General features: G+C 35.1%; 1 pseudogene across 1 annotated transcript; it reads right to left on the minus strand.

The window, feature by feature from the left end:
* Positions 1–7,673: 7,673 nt before the first annotated feature.
* LOC103272401 lies at positions 7,674–8,958 on the minus strand (annotated as a pseudogene). The gene has a single exon (XR_505118.2). The product of XR_505118.2 is annotated as a voltage-dependent anion-selective channel protein 2 pseudogene (transcript).
* Positions 8,959–13,576: the final 4,618 nt, after the last annotated feature.

A 13,576-nucleotide genomic window follows, 5' to 3' on the forward strand; every position in this document is an offset into this window, starting at 1 on the left:
CATTATCAATAACTCAAAAAATAACAGATGCTGGGGAGGATGCAGGGAAAAGAGAACCCTTCTGTACTGTTGGTGGGAGTGTAAACTAGTACAACCTCTGTGGAAAACAGTTTAGCAATTCCTAAAAGGTCTGAAAATCGACCTTCCACATGGCCCCACAATCCCCCTACTGGGAATATACCCAGTGTAACTCATATCACTCTACGAAAAAGATACTTGCAAAGGCATTTTTATTGCAACATTATTCACAATAGCAAAAACATGGAACCAACTGTGCTGCCCATTGGGAAAGGACTGGATTTTTAAAATGTGGTATATATACACAATAGAATATTATGCAGCCCTAAAGAAGGACAAAATTATAAACTTCACAGCAACATGGATGGATTTAGAGTCTATAATACTGAGTGATCTATCACAGAAGCAAAGAACTGAGTACCACATGTTCTCACTCATAAATGGACCTTGAACAGTTATCGTAGTACTATAAGAAAAGGATTGTCAGTAGTGGGAAATTGCCGGAGATGGGAAGAGTGGGATTGGCAGTAGTGGGATTCTGCTTGGGGGGCGGGCAGCACACCTCATCAACAAGGATACCTGCATAATGAATATTTGTATGCCTAACCCTGAAATGTACCCTACATCTTTACAATTAAAAATTAAAAAAATTGGAGTCATTATTTATTTCAAATGATTTTTCTATACATCATTTATATTGTTCCTTTATTTTTTTCCAATTTAGAAATATTAGAAATATGACAGAAAATGCAATATTCTACATTAAAATATCTCCAGTCATAAAGTGGATATAAACAGTTGACAAAATCAGAGTACCTTTTACATATTATATGATAATTTTTATTTTCTGAGATCTGACAATTAAGTTTGTGAACTTGCCACTGTGCACTTACATTGGCAGCATTGTACAAACAACTCAGTAAGCTTTCATAACCTTGGTATGTCAGTGTCTTCACATTTGTGTTTGTGTCAACATGTGACTATGTCTTGCTGAGTGGCATTCATTATTGTTGTTGCATGTTTTTGTGTGCTATTACAAGAATGTAGGAGCTTGAATTAAAGCAACAAACATATATTAAATTTCTTGTTAAAGTGGCAAGAGTAGAAGTGAAATCAGGGACATTTAGCCCAAGTTTATGGGAATAATACCATGATGAAAATGGCGGTGTGCAAATGCATTAAATGGTTTTCTGAGGAAACAGAAGGCATCACTGATGAATAGAGTTCAGGATGGCCAGTAATGACCAAAACTGATGAAAACATTGCAAAAATTCATCAAATTATGTGTCAAAATCATTGGCTGACTGTGAGAAGCATAGCAGACCAAATAAACATTGATAGAGAAATAGGAAAATCTTAACTAATATCTTGGCATGAGAAAGCGGTGTGCAAAAATGGTCCTTAAGGAGTTCTTGCATCACAACAATGCACCAGCTCACACAACACAGTCTGTGAGGGAATTTTTAGCCAGTAAAAAATAACTGTATTGGAACACCATCCCTATTCATCTGATCTGAGTGCCAATGACTTTTTTCTTTACCCAAAGATAAAGGAAATATTGAAGATATTTGGATAATATTCAGGACATCAAGGGTAATATGACAACAGTTCTGACAGCCATTCCAGAAAAAGAGTTCCAAGATCTCTTTGACGGGTGGACTGGGTGTTGGCATTGGTGCATAGCTTCCCAAGGGGAGTACTTCGAGGGCTACCATAGTGATATTCAGAAATGAGGTACATAGCACTTTTCCTAGGATGAATTCATGAACTTGTCAGACTTAGTAAAGCCAAATTACCCTATGAATTAATACTCTGTCTCTGATATAGTAACTAGATATTTGTGTTTAGAAATTCAATTGACTTCTCTGGAGTTTTTAAGGGCTCATATTTCACAATGAAAAACATGTGTTTACATGATTACACTAAGCAGAAAATAAAGCATTTTCACGGATTTCCTGAACAAATTTGTATAAAAATTCACCTACTTGCTGCTGGTTGAATAATCCAACTATATATCAGAAAATCATTTGTAAAGCTTAGATGAATTATATAGCCTAATGCCTTGTTCCTCAGAGAGTGGTACATGGGACCATCAGAATTAGTATGACCAGGAGCCTGAATGCAAATCCTTAGTTTCCCTGTTTAAACTTGCAGAATCAGAATCTTAGATGTGCACCAGAAATCTTAGAGATGCACATAATCTCTAGGCCATTCTGTTGCAGAACTTCAGATTCAGGCTCATGCACCCTAGGCTTCACTGGAGTCAAACACTGAGACACTGCTTTGAGATAGAGAAAGGTTTATACAATTGCACCAAAGTGAAAAGGCAGGAGAAAAAGATCTCTTCAATCAATCTTAACAAAAAGATGAAGCGGGAAGTTTTTATGCAGCTAGGAAGTAAGAGAGGAGAGTTTTACTGTCCTGAGGAAAAAGTTCAGTTTCAGATAATACCTTGAGCAACCAGACTTCTGGGCTTCAGCAGCTGGCCACAATGTTCTTAAGGCATTAATTCCTTCCTTTAAAGACGTTCATTCCTTCTACAAATTTTTTTTGTGACCTTGAAGTTTTCTCCTCTGGCTTGACAAGGAAACAGAATATCAGTAGCTTATAATTATATTTTGGGGACAAGTGATAGTGGGCAAAAAGTGAGTGGTTAACAAGTGGAAGCAGGCAAGGGCTTAATCAAAATTTTCATTATTGTAGTCACTAAAAATACTGGGGTACTGAAATCTCAGGGGGCCCAATTACAATTATTTGTGTACTGTAAAGTTTGATAAACTACATAATAGACAGTTCGATGCATTGTTTTTGGACTTGATCTCATCAATAAAACTTATGTTTAATTTTGTGTCAGGTATTCTAAGGAAATATTTATTAGGCAAGTCTTTCATGTTATATATGAACAATCGCATAAAAAATTATGGCCACTCTCTGGGTAATACACAAAACAATATACATTTTTATTAAAGCAAATAAATCATTCAAATTAAGCATAAATTATTCTTGTTCTTTTGTCATGGGATTTCTAAGCATTTTAGATTCATGACCTCTCTTCAAAGTCAAAACAAATCCAGTCTCTGTGCATTCTCAAGGGAAAAGAGACATATGGGTTCAGTAACAATTAAACTATGTCTGATTTTTAAAAAATCAACTCTGTTTCAGTTATTTGTGAATGTCTTTTATTCTTCTCTTTCTCCTCTACATTCTCCCCTCTTTATTTCTCCACTAGTTCATTTAACCAATGATATTAGCACTGATCTAGAAGATCTATGATATTCATTTCCTGGTGCACAAATAGCAAAGTAATGTTCTAGATGTGCTACCAAACAACAAACTACAAGGTAAGAAAAAAAAATGATAGATGCAAACATACATATTTAAAAACTACAATTAAATAGCATACCTATACTTTATGTTGGAACACCAAAATGTAGGCACAATTCCACTGATCATTTTCGGCTTCCTCAAGTAAGGAAGTATGGTGATTATGTATGACAGGTGGAAACAAACACAGTGGAGTGACCTTCTGGGTTAGTTAAGGTATCATTCTCCAGTAACAGTAGGTCATTGTAGAATGTTAATGGCCCAGAACATGTCCTAGCATTTTATAATTAACTAGAACAGATATCTTATTCTTTCTCATGAAACACCCACCTCTTTAAGAATACCATGGACTTTTGTTTACAGGGGAAACATCAACAAAGTGCTACTGCTGCATCAAAGACGTGGCATTAATTGGTGACAAGGATGAAATGCATGAATGGGTACTGATAGTGATATTTATGCTGCATTTTCCCTCCTCTTCTTGTTTCTCCTTCCTTTTACTCTGTTTCTCCTACAATGAAATGTGGAACAGTTTATGACAAAAATTCCTGTTTATTTACTTAACTTAAACATCTTTTGTTTCTGTTTGAATTACTAAAACAAAAGATATTGCTATTGGCAAATATTGAGCAGCATATGACTGTCTACTGGATAAGACTGAAGTTTCATTTTTACTCTTACTATGCTGAGTGTATAATTTGTGGAACAGATGAAGTTAAAGGCTACTCTAGATAGAGTAACCTAAGAGAAAGCTAATTATACAAATTGAAATTTGGGATGAGAAGGTCCATACTGGAGCTGCATATTATGGATTTATCAACTTATTGATTGCAATCAAAACTGTAAAAATAAAAGTGATCTTACAGAAAAGATTTGTAGAGGCAGAAGAAAATAGACTGAGGCCAGATAGCCTAGTTAACACTGATGCAGTATGTGAGACTAAATACTCATACAAAGTCCTTGAAAACTCTGAGAAGAAAAGGAATTGCAAAAGAAAAACAATGTTCAGGCAATTTGTGTGTTGTGGAAACATAGAGGGTAAAGTTTCAGAAAGCAAGCCTTAATCACCATGAGGAGTTGCTGCAGTAAACTTGGAGATTGCTTAATTTTTAAAAACTAAAACTTTCTTAGCTGGAAGGGGTTACAAAAATATTTGGGAAAAGGAAGTGATTAAAGGAATGGTTACATCAATTTTGTCTATAAAAATGAAAAATACAAATATAGAGAATACACATAAGGATGTACTTGAAATGTATTGCTTGTAGAAAAGAATGGAATTCTATTAATCAGAAAAAGCAGTGAAACAGCTTAACAGTTTGAAATTCAACTATCTAATCAAACATCAGTTAGAAAGGTAAATATCACAAAACAGAAAATAATGTGGAGTGAGTGTTCTTCTAAAAGAAAGCTAATTGAAAAAAAACAAGGTTGGTTTAACTCTTTATTCAAGAGAAAACTATCATCTAAGTGTACTGAATGCTTTCTCTCTAAACATCAGAACAAGACAAAGATGGTCACTCTTACCACTTTTATTCAACATAATATTGGAAGTACTAGCCAGAAAAATTAGGCAAGAGAAAGGCATACAAATATAATAAAATAAAAGGCATACGCATTGAAAAGGAGGAAGTCATATTGTCCTTGTTTGCAGATGCCATGATCTTATATAGAGAAAATTCTAAAACCTCCACCAAAAAAACCTCTTGGAACTGATAAACAAATTCAGTAAAAATCTAGGATGCAAAATCAAACATAAAAAAATCAGTAGCATTTAAATAAGCTGACAACTAGTGAAAAAAAGAAACCAAGAAAGCAATTTTATTTACAATAACTACTTAAAAAATTAGAAATAAATTTAGGCAAGAAGGTGACAGATCTCTATTAAAAAACTACAAAACATTTGTGAAAGAGATTGAAGAGAATATACACACAAAAATGGAAAGATATCCCATGCTTATGGATTGGAAGAATTAGTATTACTAAATGATCATACTAACAAAATTGATTTAAAGATTCAATGCAATCTTTATAAAAATACCATTTTTTTTTACATAAAGAGAAAAACACAACCCTCAAATTCATATGGAATAACACAACATCCTGACTATCAAAAGTAATCCTGAAAAACAGTAAAGCTGAGGGCATCATACTACCTGGTTTCAGAGTATACAATGAAGCTATAGTAACCAAAATAACATGTTACTGATAAAACAGACAAATAGAACAATGGGGGCAGAGTAGAGAGCTCAGAAGTAAATTCATATATTTATAGTCAACTAATTTTAGACAAAGAAGCCATGAACATTCATTAGAGGAAGGACATCTCTTTAATAAATAGTCGGGGAAAACTGGATATCCACATGCAAAAGAATGAAACTAGACCCCCATTTCTTACCACATAAAAAAATCTAATCAAAATGGAACATAGGCTTACATATAATTACCAAAACTATGAAACTACTGATGCTTTAGAACAGAGGTCTGAGCTAAGATTTTATGGATAAGATTTTAAAAGTACAGGCAGCAAAAGCAAAAGTAGATAAATAAGATTGCATAAAATGAAAAACTTCTCATGTTAAAATTAAAAAAATCAACAAAGTGAAGAGACATCAGAAGAATAGGAGAAAATATTTGCAAATTGTTCACCTGACAAGAAATTAATATCCAGAATATACTAGGAGTTCAGACAACTCAAGAACAAAAAATAAAAACAAACAAGCAAACAAATAATCTGATTTTAAAATGGACAAATAAGCTGAAAATACACCTCTCAAAAGAAGATGTACAAATCAATAGCAAGTGTATTTTTAAAAAAAATCACCAATCATTAGGGAAATGCATTTCAAAATTGCAGTGAGATATCCTCTCATGCCAGTTAGAATGATTATTATCAAAAAGACAAAAAATAATAAATCCTTGTGAGGATACAGAGAAAAGGGAATTCTTATGCACTGTTGATGGGAATATAAATTAATACAGTCATTATGGACAACAATATGAAGGTTTCCCCAAAAAAACTAAAAATAGAATTACCATATCATCCAGCAATTCCACTACTGGGAATATATTTTTAAAATCATGATGTTAAAGAGATACCTGCACCCCATGTTTATTTTAGCACTATTCTCAAAAAGCAAGACACAGAATCAGCCTGTGTTCATCAACAAGTGAATGAATAAAGTGTGGTATGCATTCAAAATGGAATACTATTCAGTTATAAAAAATGAAATCCTTTCATTTGTGGCTACATGGTTGAGCTTGGAGGACATTATGTACTATAAAATAAGGCAGACACAGAAAGACAAATACTGCATGCTATCACACATTTACAGAAGCTAAAAAAGTTGATCTCATTAGAAGTAGAGAGTAGACTAGTGACTACTAGAGCCTGGAAAGGGTAGGAAGGAGAAAGGTGATAGCCAGAGGTTGGTTATCAAATATAAAATTATCTAGGTAGAAGACATGTTATGGTGTTTTTTTAGCATTGTAAGGCAATTACAATTAACAGCAACTTATTGTATATTTTCAAAAGGCTAGAAGAGAGGATTTATTTATTTGTTTTTCCATTTGAAGCCAGGTTTCTTTCTCAGGAGCAATGAAATTTTTTTTTAAATTTTTATTTTAAAGATGGATACAATTCAGGGTTAGGTATATAAATGGTCCTTGTACAGGTAAAGTTTGGACCTCACTTTGGTTCCCACCTCTCCTGGTTTGAGATCAGGTACCCTTATTGATGAAGTGTGTCCCCTCCCTCCCCTGACAGTTTCCCACTACTGCCAATCCCTTTCTTATAGTATTATGATAATTGTTCAGGATACGCTTATAAGTGAGAACATGTGGTACTCAATTCTTTGCTTCTGTGATAGAGGATTTAGAATTTTCCCAATAGAAATAAAAATACATTTTTGAAGTGATGAATATGCAAATTACCCTGATTTGGTCATTACGCATTGTATACAATTCATCGTATTGAAATATCACACTGTACCCCATAAATTTGTACAATTATTGTGTCAATAAAACTAATAATAAAAGCAAAAAATAGTAACAGAGAGAACATGAAAAAAAGATTTCGGGAAGAGAGACAGAGTGATGCAAGCTTTTAAAATTTCCTTTCTGATTGCATGTATTTTCTCAGCAAATAAGAAGCAAGAAGCAAGGTCTTTCACTGCTGGATGTAAAGAAGAGGTATTGTTGCTTTAACTATTAAAAAATGGAAGCAAATATATAATATGACTATGTGTTCTCTTTAAAAATCACAATATGTAAATGACCTTCAATTTAATGTGAGAATAATGGTCATGGTTGAATGTTTGTTCTCAGCTACTTTCTTTTTTTTTTTTTCAGTTTTCATAAAGGTCTATTTCATTATTGGTGAGTAGCACATTTAACAGTTAAATACATTTAAATAATGTATAGGTGACTGCACAACTGCAGCATTGGTAACTAGATAACCAATTCAACTAGAAACCAGCTAACAAGTAACCGTCTAAATATTTAAAATACAGCTCTTGTTTAGATCGTCTTTTGTTTGATCTTTCTTGAGGGGAAAAAAGCTTGCTGGTCACAATGGAAATATATTAAGGCCAAATCTTCCTATATCCATTCCCAAATGTTCTCTTCAGCTGGATTAAGCCTCCAACTCCAGGGCAAGCCCATGATTGTGACCACCAGCATTAATGCTCTTCCCGTCTACCAGAGCAGACAATGTAAGCTTCACACCAGGCCTCAGAGTCTGAGTGTAGCCTACTCCAATTAAACTAGAGTTGTTGACTTTTGCAGAAATGGAAGCAGTGAGATCCAACTGGTATTTAGCTGCAGTGCCAAAATGAGTGCAGTTGGTACCCGATGTCCAAGCAAGGTTTACTGAAGTGTCAAGATCTTCACGTGCTTTCTGATAAATTAATCTTCCAAATTCTGTCCCATCATTGACATTAGTGTTCAGCTGGAAGTCCCCAGTCCTGTAGCCCACTGCAAAGTTATTCCTGGTCAGCTTTGATTTGGCACTGTCAAAGGTCATCTGGTACCCAGCAAGCCAGCCCTCATAACCAAAGACAGCTGAACCATGGAATGCACATCCAGCAAAATCAAAGTCAACATCACAACCAAGGTTGATGTATTCCCTCTTGTAAGAGGACCTGATTTTACCACTTTTCTTTCCTGTATTTGGTGAGAAGGTAGTATCAAATGTCAGTTTCAAACCTTGACAAATCTGGTCTTCGATCGCGATTTCTGTTCCCAGAGTGTTATCAGTATTCCGTTTTTCTGTGAAAGTCAGACCATACTTACACCATTTATATTTGGTCTCCAAGGTCCCAGTAACTTTACCAGTGTCTGTATTTGAGGAGCCAGATGTTGAGAATTCCACACCACTGCATGACTTTGTTTTCACATCCAGTTTCACCAACCCCAAACCAACTTCTTTGTTGAAAATATCTCTGGCAGCTTTGCCAAGGTCAGCATATGATGGAAGAATACGCATTGGCCGCACGCAAGTCTGTCCGTAGGTCGCCACGGCGAGGCCACGGGAAGAGGTGATCTGGTGGTCTCCTGAGGGGGGCCGCCGCCGCCGCTCGGCTCGCTGGTGCTGGGGCTGCAGCTGCCGCGGCTGGAGGACGAAGTCTGTTCTCAGCTACTTTCAAAGGACAGAAGGTACAGTCTGTAATCCCAGCAGGTAGACTTTGGGTCAACCTAGGAGATAATTAAGTTAAGGCAATACTTTAAAGTTAGAGATAAGTAAGGAATGTGAGCGTATTTTCAAGAATGTGGTAATAATGATTACCATGAAAATCAAAGTGGGAAAAGAAGACTACATACACATAATGTTTTAAAGGGTAATCCACAGTTGATAAGATAATGGAAAGGTCTTGGGATCAAATACATTTTATTTGGGATATTAAAGATTTTTGATATAGAAGAGTAGAAAGGATAATTTTAAGATTTCAGAATGATGAAATGTCTTATATGACACAATTAGTTATTTGTCACTTCCTATTTATGATCTGCCTATTAGCAAGAACCATGCCTTCGTCTTTGTATAATTGTGTGACATTTTGTATCATCTAGCACAATCTGGGATATGGTTGCTTCCCAGGGAACATTAGAATTTTCTCAAGATATTTTTGGTTCTAAAGGATGGATGGTTAGTACTAATGGCGTCTTAGGGGTAGAGGCTAGAAATGCTGCAAGACATCCTATAATGAAAAGGACAGCCCTCACAATAAGGAATTATTCTGCCTAAAATTCCAATAGTGCCAAAGTTAAAAAAAAAATCCCTGGTTTAGCATATAGTATGTGCTCCATAAAGGTATCCTGAGCTTGAGTGAAATTTTATGATTATATCTAAAGTAATAACAATCAATATCTAATGAAAAATGTGTTCTATGAATCAGTGTTATGGGCTTTATTCTTTCATAACATCAGCATAGAGACTATTTTTCTTATTCTATGGTTCTTGCTTACCTTTGTGAATTAATTTCAATGCTTTTCAGAGAATGTCATTTTATTCAAATAATTTTATTGAAGAAATGAAATTATCTATACAAGAAATTAGTTAATTATATATTACATTGTTTATAAATTTGAATCATTATATAAATCCACATTATCCATTCCCCACAATATATGTATTTTGGTGAAGTTATCAAAGAGCATCCTGAATATTACTCAAGAGACAGAGGCTTCTAATACCAGATCTATCTCTAAATTGCAGTAGAATCTTGAGCATATAGTGCAATTTTTTGTCCAAAATTTTCTCTTCTCTAAAATATCCTTGGATATTAGATGGATAATATGTGTGTTTCTTCCCATTCTTATTTCCTAAATATTTGTTATCCTTTCTATTTTGCTCTTCATTCTGTGATCATGTCTTCTCACTCTTTTAAGGCATTTTTTACATGGCTTCAGCTATTACCTTTACAACACACCTAAATCTTATGCTTACTTATCTCAGATTTGTTACCCAATATAGAAAAGACCTTAGCTGAACAAAGTGTGTTAGTGTTAGTGACAAATAGTCCTGGAACACCTTACATTGATCATATCTTGCTCCTAATCCAGGGCTGTCTTATAAAATGTCACTGGTGCAATTCTCATTTTACTCTCTGAAAGTTGCTATCTTAAATTAATTGTGAAAACCTGCGTTACCACACATAGCCCCTTGCTTCTTATTTGTCATTGTGTTCTGATGCTTACCTGGCCTCTAATACCTGGCTTTATCTTAAAGCTCTGGCTTTTCCATTTTTGCTTAGACATGCCTTTTACTCTAGTGCTTTCCTTAATAATGGCTTTGCCTACTTTCAGGTTCAGTCAAGTCTGTAAGTACCATGATTAATATGATTAAAAATTGCTCACCTCTCTTGGAGGCTTTGTTCTGTCTTTTTAAGCTTCTTTTCTATGTTTTTAATAGTTTTGGTTAATTCCATATTTTGGTCCTCAAGCTCTGAGATTTTTTCTTCTACTTGGTTAATTCTGCTTTCCATGTTTTATCAATTTGTTATTTATTTCTTTTACTGAATTCTTTATTGCTGTTATCTCAGTTATCAACTCCTTCATTCTTCCTTCTTGTCTTTCCTCATTTCTATTTATTCTCTCTATTAATATCTTGATATTTGGGTTTGTGGCCAGTCAGGATGACCATCATCAATAACTCAAAAACAACAGATTCCGGAGAGGACGCGGGAAAAGGGAACACTTCTCCACTTTTGGTGGGATTGTAAACTAGTGCAACCTCTGTGGAAAACAGTTTGGAGATTCCTAAAAGACCTAAAAATCAACCATCCATATTACCTCACAATCCCCCTACTTGGAATATACCCAGAGGAACACAAATCACTCTGTGAAAAATATACCTGCACACTCATGTTTATCGCAGCATTATTTACAATAGCTAAAACATGGAACCAACCGTGCTGCCCATTGGAAGAGGACTGAATTTAAAAAATGTGGTATACATACACAATTGAATATTACACAGTCATAAAGAAGGACAAAATTATGAACTTTGCAGGAACTTGGATCGACTTAGAGTCTATAATAGTGAGTGATCTATCATAGAAACAAAGACCTGAGTATCACATGTTCTCACTCATAAGTGAACCTTGAACAATTATCATATTATTATAAGAAAGGAATTAACAGTAGTTGGAAACTCCCGGGGTAGAGGGGGCAGGATTGGCAGTAGTGGGAAACTGCCAGGGGAGGGAGAGCACACCTCATCTACAAGGGTATCTGCATAATGAACATTTGTATACCTAACTCTGCATTGTAACCCACATCTTCAAAATAAAAGGTTTTTTTTAAAAAATGGTGAGACTCCCAAGGAAATACTGTATTTATTTCACAATATATAAAACATTTTGCAGAGAAAATAAAAATGAATATGTTGAATGGGTAGGGCAGTCTTTCTTTGTATTCTTTTTCTTAGAAATTGTACTTTGTTGGCAACCCAGAACTAACTAACACACAAAGTCAACATAGACTTAGCACTGGGTAGCCGCAGGCTTTCCTAGTTGGACTAAGCACATCGGAGTCATTTCATTACTTCTTTTTCTGACTTCCTCCTGGCTCAGCACGAACACAGAATGAATTCATCTGAATAACTCAAATATACAACAGACAGTAACTTGTGTTTTCTGAGCAAAATAAAATACATGTGACAACCAGAAGTGTTTCCCTCATTCGTAGAGCTACCATAATATAAATGCAAGGTATATTATTTAAAAAATAATTAATTAGACCTATACTCTGCTCGTTTACTTTAGTAAAACATCTATCTGTGTTTAAATTCTTAATATATCTATTACAAGCAGTGAATAGAAGAACATCATAAGAATGACTAGCATCCCCCAAAATAGCAGATGCTGGAGAGGATGTGGTAAAAACAGAACATTTTACACTGTTGGCAGGAGTGTAAACTAGTACAGCCTCTGTGGGAAACAGTGTGGCAATTCTTAAAAGATCTAAAAATTGACTTTTCATATGACCCCGCAATCCCCCCACTGAGAATATACCCAGAAGAACTCAAATCACCCTATAGAAAAGATACCTGCACACATGTATTATTGCAGCATAGTTCACAATAGCAAGAACATGGAACCAAACGTGTTGCCTATCAAAGAGGACTGAAGTTAAAAAATGTGGTACATATATATGATGGAATATTATACCCATAAAGGACAAAATTATGAACTTCACAGCAAATTGGATGAACCCAGAGTCTATAATACTCAATGTTCTATCACAGAAACAAAAAACTGATGATCACATGTTCTCACTCATAAGTGGATCTGGAATAACTATCATACTATTATAAGAAAAGGATTGACAAGAAACTGCGGGGTTGAGGGTAGGCGGGATTGACAGTAGTGGGAATCTGCCGGGGGAAGCGAGGGACACATCTCATCATCAACAAGGGTACCTACATAATGAACATTTGTATACCTAACCCTGAATTGTACCCCACCTCTTTGAAATAAAAATATTGAGAGTAAAGAAAAAAAGAACGAGTAGCATACAACAGTCAACCAAGTATTTTTATGAACATCAATCACCCAAGAGGCAAATAAATTTAGAGACTATTTTGTAAAAGAGCACAAATCAAGTACTTTAAGGCCTACCTCAGCCTCTGTTATGGTACTTTGACAAAGACTCTGCTTCTTTCTAGGATTCAGTTTCCTTTCTTGCCTCCATTTTCTGTACTTTTGTGAACTTTAGCTACAAGTATTTACCCATGATTGGGCCAGGGTGGGTAGGGCATGAGCTCAAACCTGGACTGTCTCATTTCAGTAAATCAATTCCTATATCATTTATTCTCTAGAAGTAGTCTCTCTCTAAATGTTATTCTCCATTCTAAAACTCCTCCATGGAGTTCTCTCTACCGACTGAAATGCACACTCCTTCAAAGCACAGCATGCTTTGTGCTTCACTGTCTGACCCCTTTCTTATTTTTTGGCTCACAACTTTATCTACTCCCTTCCATGAAATTCATGGCCCAGATTCACTACTCGGTTTAGTTGTAGACACTTGCTTTTCATGCCCAAGACTACAGTCTTCCTAGACTTTTGGCCCAGAATTTTCTGTCACTCCTTAGGTCAAATTCTTCTTTATCTGACTTCAAGATTCTTCTCAGGACGCACAGTCTCATGGAGATTTTCTTTTCCTCTCCTCTCCATCAACTAAAATGGTGTAGGTATTCCTTTTCTACCTATTTCAACTAATTACAAATATATCAAAA

The sequence above is a fragment of the Carlito syrichta genome, unplaced genomic scaffold (genome assembly GCF_000164805.1).
Source record: "Carlito syrichta isolate Samal-C Ts95f unplaced genomic scaffold, Tarsius_syrichta-2.0.1 Scaffold312467, whole genome shotgun sequence".
In the NCBI taxonomy this organism is placed as follows: Eukaryota; Metazoa; Chordata; class Mammalia; order Primates; family Tarsiidae; genus Carlito; species Carlito syrichta.